The 18,560-nt window shown below is 43.0% G+C and overlaps 1 protein-coding gene across 16 annotated transcripts in view; it reads left to right on the plus strand.

Moving 5' to 3' along the window:
- ATP2B2 (ATPase plasma membrane Ca2+ transporting 2) overlaps window positions 1–18,560 on the plus strand; it is a 380,463-nt gene that overhangs the window by 185,159 nt on the left and 176,744 nt on the right. For 3 of the 16 annotated variants that reach the window (XM_085073038.1, XM_085073043.1, XM_085073044.1), the window contains one exon: window positions 6,004–6,047. The exons of the other annotated variants lie outside the window; for them this stretch is intronic. The gene's annotated coding sequence lies outside the window, so the exon portion shown is untranslated. The remainder of the gene's footprint in view (window positions 1–6,003; window positions 6,048–18,560) is intronic. 16 annotated transcript variants of the gene reach the window in all.

Genomic DNA, 18,560 nt, shown 5'->3' on the forward strand with positions numbered 1-18,560 from the left:
AGATGTGTGGTGAGAAGAGGAGCTCTGAAGGTCTGTGCCCTTAAGGTAAGGACCAGCAGTAATTTTCAGGAATGTGCAAGGATATTCCAAGAGAGTAACACTTCCTAGGATGCCTATTGATAAATAAATATTGTCACTTCCTTTCTCATCAGTTGTCAGGGAATAGATTGATTTTATAATCTGAATTATATAATACAATATTATTATTGTATTCCTAAGAGCTAAGAGGCCACATGGTTACAATGCTGTAACCTGTTCATAATACAGGTGAGGGATGCCATAAAGACCACAGGAATATTGTTCCTACTGGGAGTAACTTTGAAATAGCTGGCTGTCAATATTTCAACATTTTAAAAGGGCCACTGGAATTCCTTCTGCAACTATTTCATTGTTTAAGGAGAATCTTGTAGCAGTTCTGAAAAAATAAAAACCCAAACAAGCAAGCCCATCCTCCCCCACAGCCTTGGAATCAAAGTGGTCTGGAAAACTGAATCTACTCTTTTCCCAAAGAGGATGACTTTGGCATTTGAATCTCGAACATTTGCTGAGACTCATATTAAAAAGTCAGTTTAAAAACTGGAACAAAAGAACTTTAAGTCAGTCTCTGGAACTGCTCTTGCCAAAAATTCCAGTGAGCATCTTCACTGGTTTTAGGCTTACAGTGGAAACAATTTGTGAAGTTCAGGATGTTATGTAATTTACCCCCAGCAAAATGTAGTTTTTCTGCCTGCAAAGGCAATGTTCTTACAGATCCTGACTGAGCATAACCAAAATAAGAAATGGGAGTAGGTAAATAGTTACTTGAAACCCACTGTCAAAATTTCTGTGCTTCACATGGCTGGGATTGAAGGGCTACAAATGGTGACTTTGATACTTAATCTTCCTTTGGATCATTTCTCTGGAAATTTTCTCTGGATCATTTCTTTGGATCACACCAACATTTTTTCAAAGATCAGTTTTATTTCCCTGAAAAATGCAGGTGTGATATAACATGGCACCCCAAGAGCACCCCAAGTTTTTTTTCAGCCAGAACTTCCAGATGGTCAAAGCCATGATTTTTTGTGCTGCAGTGGGAAGTGACAGTTTCACGTTTGCTGTCTCTTCCCTCCCTGGTCGTATAGAACAAGAAGAGTCAAATTTGACAATTTTCTGGGTGTTTATTAGACAGTGTAGGCACAAGTTTGGTGTTGGAAAAAATCCCTCATTGTATTGGCACCTGTCAGTGAGGAGTGAACTGAGAATGTCTGAATTTCAACTCAACTCTGCACACCAATGTGAGAACATGTTCCCAATTTGCTGAGGGTGCAACTGAGAGCACTTTGGGATTGTTTTTCTTCTCAATCAGGAGCCAAATGCTGCTCCAGAGCCCAAGGAAGAAATTCCTATGACCAGAACCAGAAATTTGTCCCATGACCAATGTAACCAAATCTCAAGTCACGCATTGGGATTATTTTTGCCTTGTTTTAGTGGAGATTATTTTTGCCCAGACAAACTCAAGAGTTTGCAAAGCCATGGTTTTCTGTCATGGAGTAACAACAGCAGATCTTAGCACATTTTAAATCTGTCTCTCTGTTCTGAAATGTTCTTTCAATGAAGCCAAATCCATCCTGATGCACACTGGAATTGTGCAGAGGGTTCTTTGGAACCATCCTAAGGGAATTTTGGTCATTTCGCCTCTCTGGAAGTGATACAGACCTGGATGAATTGGCTTGAAGTAATTCTCATATTGAGATTGTGATTCAAACCGAGAAATAGATTTAGAAATAGATTTTAGAAATAGTTCTATACCATCTCTCTTTATTTTTGTCCTTCTTATGCATAAGATTAAATAGAAAAAAAGCAATAATACAGTTCACTGATGGTTTCAAAAGCTTTCTGTATCGAAGTCACCCACCAATAATTTATTTATAAAGTCTAAGGTATTTACAGATGTTTTATGCTTAAGGGTTCTTGGTAATGGTGAAGCTTCTGCTTTCCAGTATGACTTTCCATTGTACATGTTGCAAGCTAAATGTAGCACTTCAATTTTGTGACGTTTTAAGCTGTTCTAAAAATCATTTTCACTGAAGGATAAAATGCTGGATGAAAAGTGAAGGCAATTTTTGATGATTGCTAGCTTGTATTTTTGTAATGTTTTAATACTTTATAAGTATCAACATTTTTCTCTTTCTGCTGGAGACAGATTATTTTGAGATTTTCAAGATTATTTTAAAATCACAGTGGTCAGCATTTTATTTCCTATTTCTAGATTTTTTTTTTTTTCTCAGATGTTCAGGCAACCAATACAAACATGGATTAAATTTAATCTGGGGGGATAAATAGAAGCCAAATAAACTCCATTATTATTATTAACATATTGAATTTTTAATATGGAGTGATTAGCTGATGTTAATCTCAAACCTCAACAGCAAATGGTTACCTTGAGAATTTCTGAATTCCACCTGGTGAAGGGAAAATGAACTCATTTGTTCAGGGTGCAGTACTGCAAGGTTATTGCACAGCCTGCCTGCCCCTGAGCCCCAGCTGGGTGGGAATTGCTGCCAGGAGACACTGGGGGGTTTTACAGTGGTTTCTCTTCTTCAGGTGTAGTCAGTGAAATGTGCACAGGGACTTTGCTTTGCACTGCTTCATCCTTAGGAGAGCTAATGTTTTCATTCTGTTTTTATACATATATATTTATAAATATATATCTACACTTTGTGTTCCTCTGGGCCAATAACATTCTAGTTTTCCAGCTGCTGAGTGCTTCCCATCTTCCAGCTGAATGGTTGGATGCAAGAGAAGACACTGGCAAGGAATGAAAACTCAACTTCTCCTCCCCTGATTTGCATTAATGTGTCACTGGGGCAGAATATCATCCCCCAATCTGTTCTCTCCTCCTCAGCTCACTTCTTGTTCACAAGGAGTGCTTTGCAAAGTGGCTCTGGAGAATTATTCTGGGATTTCAGTGTCTGCAGCCCAGGATGAAGCCTGTAGGAAACATTCTTCAATTTAGGGAGCACTGCCTGCATCCCTGTGTGCTTTTACAGCCTGAGAGCTTTGGTCATTTGGGCAAGGGCAAATCGGCTGTTCTTTGTGTTCCTGCATTCTGAAAAATCTCTCTGTGTGTGTTTTAGTGGTCTGAAAGGAGAATTCTGCAGGTTACATTTCATTTTGGAAAGTGCTTTGCCCTGATGGGCTTATGCAAGATGCTTTTATTCCTTCTCCAGGAATTCAGGGAAGCAATCTATGAAGGCAGAATAGTCTTTGGGATCTCTGTAGCCCTTGGTGCTCTGAGGAAACAAAGAGAGAAATTTCTATTGCGACAACTTGTATTTAATGATTTTAGTGATGTGCCTGAATTTCAGAGAAGCACAATAATCTATTAACCAGCAGTCACCCTCATCTGTAAGATACAAAGGTCCATAACAGGGACACTTCAGGTCTTGGCTTTATCTGATTTGGCAACTGAAGAGCCAAACTTCTCACTGCTGAGAGTTGGTGCTGTGCTGCACTTGCTGAAGGCTGAGCAGCCTTGGGCTCCCTAAGCATTTAAGTAACAAAATAAATATATTAAACAGCCATTGCACCGCTCAGATAACTGAGAAACACTTCCCTAGAAATGCCACATGCTCAGGGCTGTGATTACCAGTGCTAGAACCAGCTGAAAATTCTCTTTTGCTGAATGAGTTATTAAAAGGTTTGCCTTAGTGTTTTTATTCCATGTGTGGGTTTGTTTTTATTCAGAAGAGCAGGATTTCTGTCTTATGATGGAACTGGTCCTTCATTGAGTCTAACTCCTGCCCAGGACATCCCAATAATCCCACCCTGTTCCCAAAAGCATTGTCCAACCTGCCCATGTGCTGCTGGATCTATAGTTGGGATCAGAGCATGGCAACTTTACCATGAAAATTGTGGGAAATTCCCACTTAACTCATTCCGGGGAAGGTTTGTTATCTGGGATTAGTCGTCCTTCTTAAACGGGACGAGGATATTTTTAAAAAGCAATGTTTATGTTTTGGTCAAACATTTGGGACATTCTTATTATAGTTTGTATATTTTCATTGTCATAATTATGGAAAAAGCATGGGGGGATGGATTGGGACTGTGAGAAAAGTCCCAAAAGTGCACAACTGCAATCTTTAAATCCTGTTCTCTTGCTGTAGAGGATATAACATAGCATGGGGTTCAATTATTGTTTTATTGAGGTTGAAAGAGGTTTTGCCACTTGGGCTCCTGTTGTTTTACCTACCTTAAAAAGCTGGTGAATTACTTAAAAATACTGGTTCTTCTGAAAAAAACATCTTTTCCAGAGCCTTAGAAAGTAGAAAGCACTTTTAAAACTTTCTTCTCGATCAAGAATTCTGTTCCCACATTGCAGAAGTGACATGACAGATGCATTTGGATGAATTTAGATTAATAACATTGCTTGAGGAAATATTTGATGGGACACAAACCAGCCTGTGTTATGGACACTGAACAAGAGTACAGATAAAAGGAATGTGTGCAGATTAATAAAATGTAACAAGATATCGTTGGGTCAAATTTTGGGTTCTGGTTGACAAATCTTTCGAAGTCACCAGAAGAAACCTGCCTAGAGATGTAGAGTTCTAGCATCTATTTGTACATGAGTTGGTATTATAATGGCCAGGGCTGTGTGACAGGTTTTTACAATTATCTCTAAAATCTGGAGACACAAGGCCTGCCTTGCACTTCTCACTTACCTTTGGGGGAGTAACGTGACACCTTCATCAAATATTAGTGCTCAGCTGCTATCTGTGTGTCTGAAAAATGTGCTGTGTGGGACGGTTAGGTACTGCTGCAGCAGCACAAAATCTGTGCTCTTGGGTTTGTTTTTACCTTTCTGGAGGGCAGCTCGAGTTCCCTTTACACCCACAGATTTTGGAGCTCGTTTTTTGGGGAGGTGGTGGAATACTGGGGTACAGCAGACACAGCAGGGTTATTGGGGGATGAGAGTGCAGAGGGTCAGGAGCACATGGGGTCCTCACCTCATAGCTTTGGTCAGAATTCATAGTTCTTACTCCTTTGGTCAGAATTCATAGATTTTACTCCTTTGGTCAGAATTCATAGATTTTACTCCTTTGGTCAGAATTCATAGCTTTTACTCCTTTGGTCAGAATTCATAGTTCTTACTCCTTTGGTCAGATTTCACAGCTCTTAGTCCTTTTCCAGCTCTGCTTGCAGAGAATTGGTGTAATCAGAATTGCTCAGAATATGGGAAAGGGAAGATCTGATATAAAGGTCACCCCTGAAACTGTAATAGAGACCATTGTATTGATTGGATCAAATCCAGTTTTTTTTAAATGTCAGACTTTTGGTAGCCAGTTTTTGTGTAAAAATAGTAGTTTCTTTTAAATGTTCTTTTAATTGAACTGTTGTGTTCTTGAATTTGAAATGACATTGCTAGATTTATGGAAAAACAGGTAAAGGTTGGCCTACTTTTTATATTACCATTTTCCATTTCATTGTTTCCCAGTATTGTTACTCAATCTGTACTTCATCCCCACACATACCTTCCATCATCTCCATTCCTCCTTGTTAATTCCTTGAAATCCCACTCTCTCCTTTTATCTTGTGCCTATGCCTTGATAAAACGATCTGATACAGATTTATTGTGTCTTATCTTACATATAACCCTTAAAAAAATTAAAAATCTGGTGCTACTGTTACAGATTTCCTAAAAATGACCTGGTTAAGAAGCCATATTTTATCTGTTTGCAGAGTTATCTAGGCCAGAAAGTCAGATTTATGTGCAGGGAAATGTGTATGTATCTGCCTACTAACGACAATTTGTATAATAGGATGTGAAGGTTACATTCAGTTACCCTCAGTTTCATGCAAATTTAGAGCAGTGGCAAAAGTGACTTCCCTAAAGTAATATCCTGGACTGGTCTTGAATGTCCCTTTCCTACCTTGTGAACCAAACTTCTCTCCTTTGCTTTCTATAATTTTTAAATCCTCCCCACCCCAATCAACTTTTCTTTTTTTTCTCTGTAAATTTAGATAAAACAATTTCAGAGTTGTTCAGGATGGAGATTATCACAAAGGTAAGGGAAAAAAGTTCCTTTAATTCTTAAATTACCTCTGCTCAGGTAGGGAATGGCTGCCTGTAAATATTTACCTTCTGGAAAATGGGAATGACATAAAAAGTGTTTATTTGTCTAAATGTTAGAGTGCAATCAGAGTCTGCTTTGAAGTGACTTTTGGGAGCACTCATTATAGCCAGGTGGGGACAGGGTGGAGTTTTTGCTGGTGCACTCTGTGCCAGGGCAGGTCACAGTGCCACTGGGCTCTGCAGAACTGTGCCAGCCTTTCCTGGGCACCTCTGCCCTGCTTCACAAGGGGAGCTGAGCCTTCCCAAATCAGAGCTGCTCCTCTGGGGAAGGGCAAGGGCAGGGAGTGGGGCTGGGGAGCTCTGGGAGCATCTTGCTGTGGGTCCTGTGGGGTGTCAGCCTGGGCTGGGGGCAGTGAGCCCTTGGTGCCTTGAGGGGCTTTCCTAAAACAGAGGCTGGGCAAGGTTAGGAGAATAAAAGCAGTTAGAGTTATTGAAGGCCTCAGGTGCATTCAGAGCACTCACAGCTCAGCCAGGGCTACACCCAAAATGGACAGCAGGTCAGGAGTTTTTTAGACTTTATAAGTTCTTTATAAGGTTGTGAGTTTTTAATACTTTGTAAGATTTGTCCATTTGCTTATCTGAGGTTAATCCTCCAATTACAGCTTCAGGAGATGAAGTCAATTACTCCAAGTTTGCTCCCCAATTAATTCACTGCTGTTTACACATCTTGGGCTCTGAGACAGTGAGGTGTCCTTGGGTTTGGAGCTTAGAGAGGAATTGTTCTGTCTAAAAATGAGAGAACAGCAGCTTAGCACCCTGTATGGAGTCCAGAGTTACACACTGCAGGTTACAGATACATGGAAAATATAGAGGCTAAAATCCTAAGGCATCACCCTCTGATGGAACTGGGAGAGGATTGCAGGACACACTTTGCACTGCTGATGGCAAATCAGTGCAGAGAACCTGCAGGACAGCAGGAAAAGTGTGCTGAAGTTAATTCTGCCATAGCAAAGGCAGACAGGCTCCAACATTGAGGGTTTATAGCAACCTGAATCCCAGCAACACATCACAGTTTTGATGCTTTCTTGCTCAAAACTTGGACTTGAATATGAATAAAAATGGTTTTTAAATCCATAACAAATAGATCTTTATCATATTTCTCATTTAAGAAATGAGTCATCTCACCAACAACAATTGCTTCTCAGTGCTTAAGAAAAGATTTTATTGCTTTCCTGTTAAGGTATAATTTGGTTTTGTTTTGAGACATTTGCATGCCACAAATGTACTTTTCTAACAGCTTAGTGCCATGTTTAGTTCCTGTAATATTTTTAAATTTCTTAATTACCTAGGTTTTAACTATTTATTTCAATAGTTGGGTGAGACTGTCTCTAGTATTATTGGAGTCTCTTTTTACACTCCCAAAACTAAGCATCTGGGACTGTTGGTTTCCTCACCTCTGAAGAAACCAACCCCTCTCTGGAGGATCTGTACATGTGAAATACTATTTTAAAATTCTGATCAGTCCGACTGATCAGAATTAACTAACAGATTTTATTTTCTAAGATAAGTCTAAGTGCTCATTTTTAAATGTCACAGTATACTTCTTCTCAACGCTACTAAAATATTTTATAATTATTTTCTTTTTCTGATCACAATTCTGTATTTTATTGCTGGGATAAAGTGTTTACCTCTGGGAAAGCTTAGTGCCTGAGGTTGATAATAATATTATGAAGTTTTTGTGTGAATATATCCATCCTATATATTCTCTCTCCTGTAAAAATATTGGTTTGTTTTTTAACATGGATTGTTCCACTTGTCTCACTTATTTTTATGTGGATTTTTTAAAAATTGGAGCTAGTAGGAACTCTCTTTTCCTCTTATCTTTATTTCCTCTAGAATTGAGTATAGTAGTTCAATATTTTTGTGCTCATTATGGAAAAAGTCTTGCTACAGGTCAATTTGGGCAAATTGTACAGAAATTGAGGGCCAGGCTTACACTTGGTATCTAAACCTGGGAGGAGAAGCTGCATACTGGAGGAATGACTTTGCTGCCTCCCCTCTGCTGTGATGTTTTAGTGGCTGGGGACTCAGTGGGATAGGCTGGCATTCAGTTTCATCCTCTGCTTGATCCCATTTAATCCACTACCTCTCTTTTCCCCAAATATTCCCATACCACACAACTTGCCTGGTGCTCTGCCTTTGCTGTGAAGACCCTCTTTGCTGCTGGGCTTGTATTTCATATACAGCACTTAAATAAACAAGCAAAAATCCGAGCTGGTGCTTGGAACTCTGTTGGCTTTTCTGTAGCATTTCCTAGGAGTGGTTTTTGCAAAGTCCTACATTCTGCCTGCAGTGCTTCCCGCTGAAGTGGCTGCTGCTTTGGTCTGCACGTGTTGCCGGCAGTTTGGTGTGAGAGGAGCTGTCCTCTCCTGTCCTGTGCTGTCCTGTCGTGTCCTGTGCTGTGCTGGGAGCTCCATGGCCCGAGGTGTGCCCAGAGCCCAGCTGGGCTGTCCGGAGTGCCAGCAGCGCATGACAGAATCAGGAGCACAGCAATCCCCTTCCCTGCTGCCTCCTCCTGCAAACTGCCACTTCTGGCGGGGACACTTTGAATTCCCCCGCCCGGGAAAGCGAAGGAATGTCATTTTGGTGCTGAGGATTTGTCGGCGAAGGCAAGCATCGCCCTGCTGGCGGTGCCTCCTCCCCGAGCCGCTCCTCCTGCCTCGGCGGCACGGTGTGCAGTCAGCTGGCAAGGACAGCGGCACGGCGATCGCAGGGGGTGGAGAGAAGCACGAAAGGTGTGTCCCTCCTGCCAGCGTCCCCAGCGCTGCGGGGAGTCCTGGGGAGGTGTCTGTCTCATCCCATGGCCAGAGGTGCTCCGTGGCACAGGCAGCGGGACTCACCTGCACGGCTCATCTCTGCCGCGCTGACTCCATCCCGGGCTGGCGCTTCCAGGTACGGGACAAGGATGCTCTTCATCCCCCTGTGCTTATTCTGGGCTCTCTGGACAGTTCTGTGTTCCAGGCTGTGTGTGGACTGAGTGGGAAGCTGGGCTCCTTCTGAGCCATGCGGCAGAAATGTGGGTTTGTGTGAGAGAGAGAGAAAATGTCCATTATTAGTTTGCACAGCCAGAAGGCAAATGATAATTGCTTTGAAAATGTCCCCTGCATTTGACTTTTGGGAAGTGTGGGAATAGAAATGATTCATTAGGATGGAGCCAGGAGTGTGAAAGGAAAACGGAACTATGAGTATTGTTGCAGGATTTATTACCTAGAGATGATGTTGTACCTGAAATATTCAGCAGCTGTTTATTTTCTCTTTAACACTTGTCACTTCAGCCCATTGCAAATGCAGTGTTCTGGGATGAATTTCAGAGATGGCAGGAAATGATTGATATTGCAAGGAAATGTTTGGAAAGAAAATAAGCAGCTTACTAATGAACTTTATATAATAATGCTTATGCTTCGTGTAGATTTCTGTATTGAAAATGTACATCCTTTCTTTTAAAGCTTGATCTTTTAAAAATGCATTCAGCACCAGCTTTTGCCTTGTCAGAATTTCACATGCACTCCTGTTTCATGCTTTTCTTGCTTTAAGACTTTAAAATAGCTATGAATTTTATTTGTCTTGAACTTGAGCTTAGGCACCAATAAGAACAACATCCAAATATTTATTCTGGAGGTTAGAATATTTCTGAACTAACTAAACCTTTTAAATGAGTAAAATGAGACAAAGTATTTTAATAAAACCGAATGCATCACTATTCCTTCTTGTTATTGGAAGTAGGGATAGAGGAAAATAGATGACAATGTTATTTTTGATAAAATGCAGCAGCATTTTTCAAGTTGTCATGCTTAATGAAGTCTAATTTTGCTAATCTTTGAATTTTGCATGGATTCACAGTGCAGTTTTAGCTGAAATTCATACAGTACTGAATGTCTGGATAGGGTGATATATTTGGATTTGCAAATGCTTCTATGAATTTTAGAACTTCTCTGGAAGGAATTAGCTGAAAAGATATTCTTAAAAAGACTTATTTTTTTTTTTAATGGGTTCAAGTTGCATGTGAAATATTGGCAACCAATCTGCCATTCATCAATTTACCTGAGCTTTTTTCATCCCCTTCAGAGAGACAATTCATACTTTTAAAAATCTTTCTGTGTGGGCAAGTCTGTGAAACTGAATTCTGCCTGAAAATACCCAGAGCTGGTAAAGCATGGTTATGTAACTAGTATTGCATAATAATGCATTTAATGATATTCTAATAGGAGTTTACTTTTATCACTGTTTCTTTAGGAGAAAAGGTTGCGGGGCTGTGACTAATTACCCTCCTTCTTTAAGGTTATCTGCTGTCCTCGTTTTCAAGGACATCCCTCGCTAACAGGGACAACCCTGGAATCTTGGAGGCTTTATTGAAAATGGGGCAATGTTCTAATTTCAGAGCAATCCCATGTCAGGCAGACATCTGAGCAGCTCCAGAGCTCACGTGGCGCCGAGGGCAGCGCATCCGGCCGGGGCAGGACCAGCACAGCTCCTTCCCTGGGACACACAGCTGTGGCCAGCAGAGCTGCTGCTGCCCCTCTGCTGCACACACACAACTATCTGAGCTGTAGAAGTTAAAAAATATAGATATAATTGGGTTTTCTGTTCAGGCACATCTTCACTTTTTGCCTTCTGTAAGTCCCCTGTGGCTACAGATCGCACAGCCGTGGGAATGGGTCAGCAAAATCGGGTTCGTTGCCCCATTCCACTTCAATGGAAAGACCAGGCAGCAAATGTTGGAGCATCAGGAGGAATTTTCACAGAGGCTGAAGCTAAATTTAAAGGAGGAACAGCTCTCTGCACTGTCTGTTCTCAGACAGTTGTCAAAAGAGAAAAGTGGGTTTCAGAAGCGTTCAGATTTGTTTGACGACTTTGTTATCTCTGTGCTTGAACTCAGACTATTTTATATGTGTTTTAAAATAAGGAAGTCCTGGGATTATATAAGGGGTTAGCCAAGTACAACGTAGAGAGAGAGATGCAGGAAGGCTTGAAGGCTGATTTTAAATGTGTGTTAAGACATCTGTGATTGCATGTATCTCCAAAGGTTTCTTTATGGAAGAGATCACTGAGAGCTCAGTTCTGCCCCTCTAAAATAGGAAAGCCTGAAAGGGCCTTCCTGGATTTCACTGAGCCTTCCTGTGCTTGAGGAAACCTTGTGGAATTGTGTATTTTATTGGAATGGAAGCTTCCTGCTATTTTTAGCACAGAGACCTTAATAATCTGGAGGGCTTTAACAGGAAATTGTTAAAATATCAACTCCTTACTTTTCTCCAAATTTTAGGAAGAGATGGCTCCACAGTCTTCAAGGCACCTGGGGCTTGTGCCTGTTGGGCTCCAGGGCAGTTGTCCTGGAGATGGAAAAGGGGTATCTAAACCCCCAGGCCTCCCCTGGTGCCTGTAACCCAATGTGTGAGCTCAGTAGGAAAGTGCATGCATTTTTCATGTATGATGCTGTGGCAGGGCTCATGGGAGACTTTCCTTTCTTGGGTTTGGGGCTGGAAATGCATCACAAACACACACACTGCTTGTCTCTGAGTCAGAGTGACAACTGGTTTTGTAAATAAACCATTCCAGTTACCGTAGCTGTATTTGGTAACAATATCCATACTTGGTGTCAATTTATCAGGAGCTGAATGAGCTTAGAAGAATGTAGTTTTTTATTTACAGCAGCTGGCTCTTACCTGGGTAAGTGACAGCTCTAGTGTCCCATTACTTCCCCTTCTGTCATTTTGCAGTATAGAATTTCATGCATCTGCCAGCTCAAGTTCTCTTTTGTTGGAAAGATTTCGTGTACTCCCACTTCTTGTAATTAGAATAATGGTGCCAGATTTTCTCAAGGTTAAGAAAACTGCTGGAACCATAAAATGGAGCACGAAGGAGCTGTAATTGCTTGGTTTCTTAAATGAAGATCTGAAATTCCCAAAGAATGCCCATAATTTTTGTGGGCAAGGTGCACTCTGGGGATCAAGGGAAGTGTCATTTCTTAGCAGTTGCTGATCACTGAGGGCTGAGGTTTCAACTGGGGTGAAGGAATGATTTTGCTCAACTGTTGGATCTGCTGCATGCCAGGAAAAGCTTCTGTGCAACAATTTGTAAGATATTTAACATTGTAAAAATCAACGGAAAAGTGTCTGCAGTTTCTTTAGTAATTAAATCGGGATCACTTCAACCATAATGCATCCTGTGGATTGAGTCCTACAGTTCCCATTGTGGCTAATGGGATTTGCAAGTGTTGCAAAAATCCATATCCATCCAACAGAAAATGTGCTCCAGAGTGCCTTAGAAAGCTGTTCAGTCTCTATTTCTGAAACTTGGGGTGACTTTAAGTTGCCCAAATCCAGTCTTGATTTAAAAGAGCACAGCTCTGAGCTTCCCTGCCCTTGTTTCATGGGGACAGCCAGGCTGGTTTGGGCAGCAGGGTGTAAATGCTGCTCCTGTTGGGTCAGCACAGCCAGAGTGCTCTGTGCCTGATGAGTCCGGAGATAAGGCTGGGAAGTAGAAGTGAGGATTCTAGCCTAGGAAGAGCCTAGAAAGCTGTGCTGCAGAGCAGTGCCAGTAGCTTTCCTTTTGTCTGAATGCCAGGGTGAGGGCCTGGATCCATCCCACTCTTTCCCTGCCTTCTCCCTTGGGTGGCAGATATTTGGAAAAGGTTTCAGGGCATCTCCTGCTCTTTAGCCACTTTGCTGACTTCTCCTTTCCCCAGTTTTCCCGCTTGTCTGTCTTTCCTGACACATGGTGTGACAGAAATTCCTCCACTGGGGCCATCCCAGAACTTTCCCTTTTCCACAAAGCACATCTCCCAGGCTGCTGGACTTGTACCTTTCCTGCTGCCCCATTGCTGAGTGTGAGATGATGATGGAAGACCTTTAAGAGCTCAGTTAAAATCCTCCCCGATGCTAAGAGATGCCACCACTTGTGCCCTGTGCTGCCACCTGCCCCCCTGTTGCTGTGCTGGTTTTATTTTGTTAAACATCCCAGCCACTGACTTCATGCACAAGTTCTCTCTTTATTAACACTGTGGCCCCACTGAACTGCTGATTGTTTGGGTCTTTTGTTTTTCCACCACTGTACATGATCCCTGCCCGCCTCTCAGTGCACCTTTTCCCCAGCAGAACCCTTCTGGATAAATTTCAGCCTTTAGGAAGTTGGTTGAGTTGTTAATCTCTGAATTCTGCTCTGATTTGCTTTGGTTTCTCTGTATATGCCTTTACCAAAGCCTCATTTTTCAAATTGTGTTTATGAAACAAGGGTAGAGGTGATTAATAATCTGCTACTGCCTCTCTTTGATTCTGAAATGGTCGTGTTCAGTTTTAGATATTGCATTATCTTGTATAATGTAAAATTTCCAATATAGCAGAATTTAATATTGCTCTGAGTATCTTTGGGAATTATGCAACCTGCTAAGGCAAGCAAACAATTTTTTCCCCCCTGATAATCAAAATTCATTCTTTTGTGCAGGGCTATCTTGATAGCATTGTGAATGGATATTTGTAAATGTATCAAACTCCTTCGCTGATTTTTCAAGTCCCTTAATTCCAATAGTTTGTGGACTGAAGGAAACCAGTTTTTAAAACAATCTCTCCTATATATAAAAAATGTAGTTAATCTGTATTTGCAACATTTGACCTTGAGGTTCAAATGCGTTTGGAAAATTCACTCTAGGATTAGTGTTTTGATTAAATGGATGGAATTCATTGCATGGAAACTTTTCTTATCCCTCCAGAGCCAGTTGTGAAAAATTATTCTTGATTCAGAAAATAAAATTCTGCTCCCAGTGACTTTGACAAAGTTCATCCCAACTCTTCCTTTGCTCTCAGCAGTGCTAGATGCATGGTGGCAGTGTGAAGTCACGAAAAGCACTTTGGAATGGCTGGTGCAGCTTAACTGCTCTGTCAGAGATACCTCAGCCAAAATATGGGCATGAAATATTTAATAATTGTCTTCTTCACTCTTTTTAACTTCCTTGCTCGGGTTAAAACTGGTGATTTTGCATGTGGAGTGTTGTGACCAGTCTGCCCAGTACAGGAGAGTTACTGGGGACTGGGGGGAGTGCAGGGAAGGGCCAGCAGGGTGGGAGCACATGGCTGAGAGTGCCAGAGCTCCTCAGCCTGGAGAAGAGGTGGATGGAGTTTGATTGCTTTCTTCACTCATCCGGTGGAGGTTACAAAAGAAGGAAAATCCAGACTCATCTCCGAGGTGAGCAGCAAAAGGATTTGAGGTAAAAGCTATAATTCCAGTAAGGGGAATTCTGGTCAAATATAAATAGCTGTCTCACCAGGAGGATGTTCCAACATGGGAACAGTGGCCCAGACAGGGGTGGGAATCTCCATCCTTGGGGACGTTCAAAGCTCAGCTGGGCATGACCCTGAGCAAGCTGTTCCACATTTGAAGTTGGCACTGAGTTGGACTAGATGACCTTCAAAGATCCTTTCCAACCTAAATCATCCTATGATTGTGTTAGGAACATTTTAAAAAAACACCCAATCCTAAAACCAAGAGAGCTGTTTGATTTGAAGTTGGTTTTCAAAGTAGAAACGCAGGGCAGTCTGAGGCTGTGTTTTTGTGAGTCATGGATGAGTTTTATCCTGATGGGACCTCTGTGAGGGTTGTGCTGTGGAGTCCATGGAGCACTGATTTGAAAAGGCAGCTCATGCTCAGAAGTTATTCTGGGTTGTCACTGGCCATTCTTTTTGAGACTTGTATATTTTTACCTGATAGATTTTCTCTAGTTCGAATTGATTCCAGCAAGTAGAATTCATCCAGGTAAGAGCTAAGGTGCAGAAACAGGAGGAGTGAAAGCAGCACAGTCTTGTCCTGCCTAGGGAATCAAAAAGCCTTACTGATGTTCATCCATTTCAGACATTTTTGTGGAGTTGCTTTCAACAGTGATAAATGACCTGCCCCAAATCTCAAGATAACTTTTCCATTTACTGTGTGAAATTATGTAAAAGTCAGGGTAATAAGGGAAAAACGTTCAGTTAATCCTGACTGCTTGGAGTCCAGGTAAGGAGGTTTGACACTTGTTGCTGGGGTGTTCTCACAGTGCCTCCTAATTAATGTCTTGTTAAGCACCCCTCCTGCAAGTGTCACCTTCTTTTGGGTGAGTCTATAAAATAGTAAACGATACATCTGATCATCATCTTGATAAAGGCCTGTGTGAGTGGAAACTGTGGATTAAAAGGAAAATGAGTGATGATAAAACTTAAGGTCAATTAACATAAGGTGGCACTTCTCAAATGCAGGGTGAGCTCGTTAAGGTTACAAAGGTAAAAACTGTTAGGAAACTACTGCTGCCTCTGTGGTTTAAAAGGAGAATTGCTGGGGGAAGTCTCAGCATCATTCTGTGGCCTTAGAGATGTCACCTCATCCCCAAGAGGCCTTAGGGGACAGGATGGACAGGGAGAGAAGTGGCAGATCAGGCAGCCCAGGTCGGGGGAGGCCACAGCACACCTTGGTAATGGAGCAAGAAATGTGACAGTCAGGAGGCTTCTGTCCCCATCTGGGGTGTGGGAGGGAAAGAATGAAAAGAAATCATTGTGTATCATTGAGTGAGATACTCCTGCAGGCAGGGGGTGTCCAGCACTCCCAGGATATAATTGTTAAAGGGAATTTGAGCTGGCTGAAGGCTGAAATATTTGAACTACATTAACAGCAGTGGCTGTCCTCCCTTCCTGCTGAGTATCTGTGATGCACTGTGTTGGGGTTACTCTTTCTCTGATAAGATAATTTTTAAAAAGGCACAGAATCATTTCGGTTGGAAAAGTCCCCTGAGATCACCAAGTCCAACCTGTCATTAATCACAACATTGTCAACTAGACCATGGCACCAAGTGCCATGTCCAGCCCTTCCTTAACCATCTTCAGGGATGGGGACACCAGCACCTCCCTGGGCTGCCCCTTCCAATGTCTGATCAGCCTTTCTGGGAAGAAATTCCTCCTGAAGTCCTTCAGTACAGCTCCTTTCACTGCCATTGTAGGGTTTGCAGAGATAACTTTTGTAAGGTTCTTCCTTCTGTAAAAGTTGAATAGCCTAAACCACTGCAGTTCCTACTAGGTAAGTGCTTTGATTATGAATTTTGACTCTTATTTGAAGGGCTGTTTTCATGTAGTTTTCCTCCCCAGGATTTTATCCTGACAGTGGATTTGCAGGTTCCTAAGTCGGACTATAGTTCTTATCCTGATGCATCAGATAATTTATTACAGAACTCTGGTTCACAAGGGAAGTTTCCTTGATGCAAAGTTGCTGATTAATGCAACATTAAACAAATGATCCCATGTCTAAGATGTCTTGGAAGGTTCATTCTGGGAGAGAATTTTAACAATTGGAGTCAGGTGCCTGTAAGAGTGAGGACAAGCTCCAAGGCTATAATCCAAAAAGGAAATGCATGCCATTTAAAGAAGAATCTGGGGATAAGGCACAGAAGGCTGTGAAATCAGTAACACCGAGTGAATTATTTAGGAAGGCATGGGCAATAAAAAGCTTCTGGAGCTAAGAGGCAGAAGCAGTTTGCAGTGGCACTGGTGCATTAGGGGCAGATCGATAGCTGCAGCAGGGGCTGCTGAGGCTCTGGCTCCGGGCAGAGCTCCTGTCTGCCTGCAGCCAGCCCAGCCTTTGGCCTGACGCTGCTCCTGCGGGGCTGGCAGCTTCCCAGAGCCCTCCCATTGTTCCCGAGCTGCTTTGGTGTGCCGAGCGCTTCGGTGTGAACCTGCAGCGGGGCTGCTGCTCTGTTTTCTCCCACAGAAACCTCCCGCCTGGGCAGCAGGGCTGCTCTGCAGCCAGAGCTCACACTCAGCACAAGGCACGGCTGGAGGAGCTACTCTGACTGCAGCGCTGCTCAAACCAACATGGGAATGTAGGGCACAGCAAAGTCATCTGGCTCTGAAGCCTGGTGTAAAAATACATCATCTTATCCTCTGCTGGAGAAGCAGAGGTCCTTCTCTCTTAAAGGAGAATTTATCAAAATGAACTATATTGGGTTAAATCCATTTTCTTTGAAGTTGATGGTAAAGCTTCAACTGATGTAAATGGGAGTAGAATTAGGCCAGCACTGATCACTTAAGGGAAATCAGAATCTAGGCTAGAGAAAAGGCAAAGATCAGCTCTGCACAGATACAGAAATAGTTCCTGTGTGCTGTGCCACCAGTGGCTCCTGTGTGCTTGGGTCTGAGTTGGACGGCTCCTTTCTAGGGCAAATGTCACCGAAATCACTGCACCCAGGGTGACACTGAGCCAGTGGCTCCCAGCTGGGAGATGCTGGTGTTGTGCAGCTCCAGCTGCAGCACAGCACTTCTCCCTGGGGACATTCTGCTCCAGACACAGCCAGGGCTGTGCTGTCAGGCCTTGAGGAGCCCTCTGCCCCCACGAGAACCTCGCCCTCCGTGTTACTTTCCTGACAACCTGGGAGTCAGGACAAGTCCTTCCACCTTTGGGGTTTACAGTGCTGAGCTGGTGAATAGTTTACATGCAAATGGTCCTAAAGATTGAGCAAATGGATTTACCACCACCGTCACTCCCTTTTCCTGTGCCATCTGTGCCAGCACTGTTGGTCCCTGCAGGAGGATGCCACCTGCAAGCTGCCTGTCTGTTTTCCCCTGTGCTGGAAATAGCAATGCCAGCACAACGAAATGTGTGTTTTTTAGTCAGTCTCATGGTGCTGAGGACCTGAGCTCCTTTTCAGCCACTGATTTGCTCCTCTGTTGTGTTTGGCCAGGGCCTTCCTGCTCTGTTCTGGAAGAGCAGAGAGGCATCTACCCCTGGAGCCTGTGAAAACAGGCTGTTTACGAGGCTCCCTGGATCTGTGTGCTGGGATGTCACCCTGGTGCATGAAATGTCTTACACAATAGCAACAGAGCTGTGCTCAGAATGTGACTCTGGGGAGAAAACTCTGTCACAAGGAATGACAAATCCACCAGTGTTCCTTCTGCAATTAAAATGGCAACTTATCTCCGCGTGATTCATGTTCCTTCCTCTCGAGCTGGTGAGCTGTTCCCAAAAGGAAACGCTCCCATCTCCTGCTCCCCTGGCTCCTGTGCATCCCTGATTTGGTGTGTCTTTATACTGATCCAACCCTGGGGAGGTTTTAATCAGCGGAGAATAAGCGCTTTGCCATTCCAGCACGGCTCCCCGGCTGCTCCCGACTGCAGCCTCAATTATATTAATCTGACTGTTGCCTATTTAAGCATCGTCCTACATCTTGACTGACAGTGGGGTAAACAGATTCAGCAAATAAACTGTGCTTCCCGTGAGCTCGCCAGTGGCAGATGAGGTCAAGCAGAGCAGCAAACAGGAGTGAGCACACACAGCTCTGCCTGTGTCACTGCCTGCTGGCTGTGATGTAGATGCAGAGCCTGAGCGCACAGTGCCACATGAACGATTCCCAGCCTCTGAAAATGAGCTCTACGTGCTCCTGGCAGGCTCAGGGTGACACTGGGGAGCTGCAGCTTCCAGAAAGGGTTAAGGGAGTTTA

Source organism: Lichenostomus cassidix, chromosome 12 (assembly GCF_008360975.1).
Source record: "Lichenostomus cassidix isolate B80296 chromosome 12, HeHo_3.0, whole genome shotgun sequence".
Classification (NCBI taxonomy): domain Eukaryota; kingdom Metazoa; phylum Chordata; class Aves; order Passeriformes; family Meliphagidae; genus Lichenostomus; species Lichenostomus cassidix.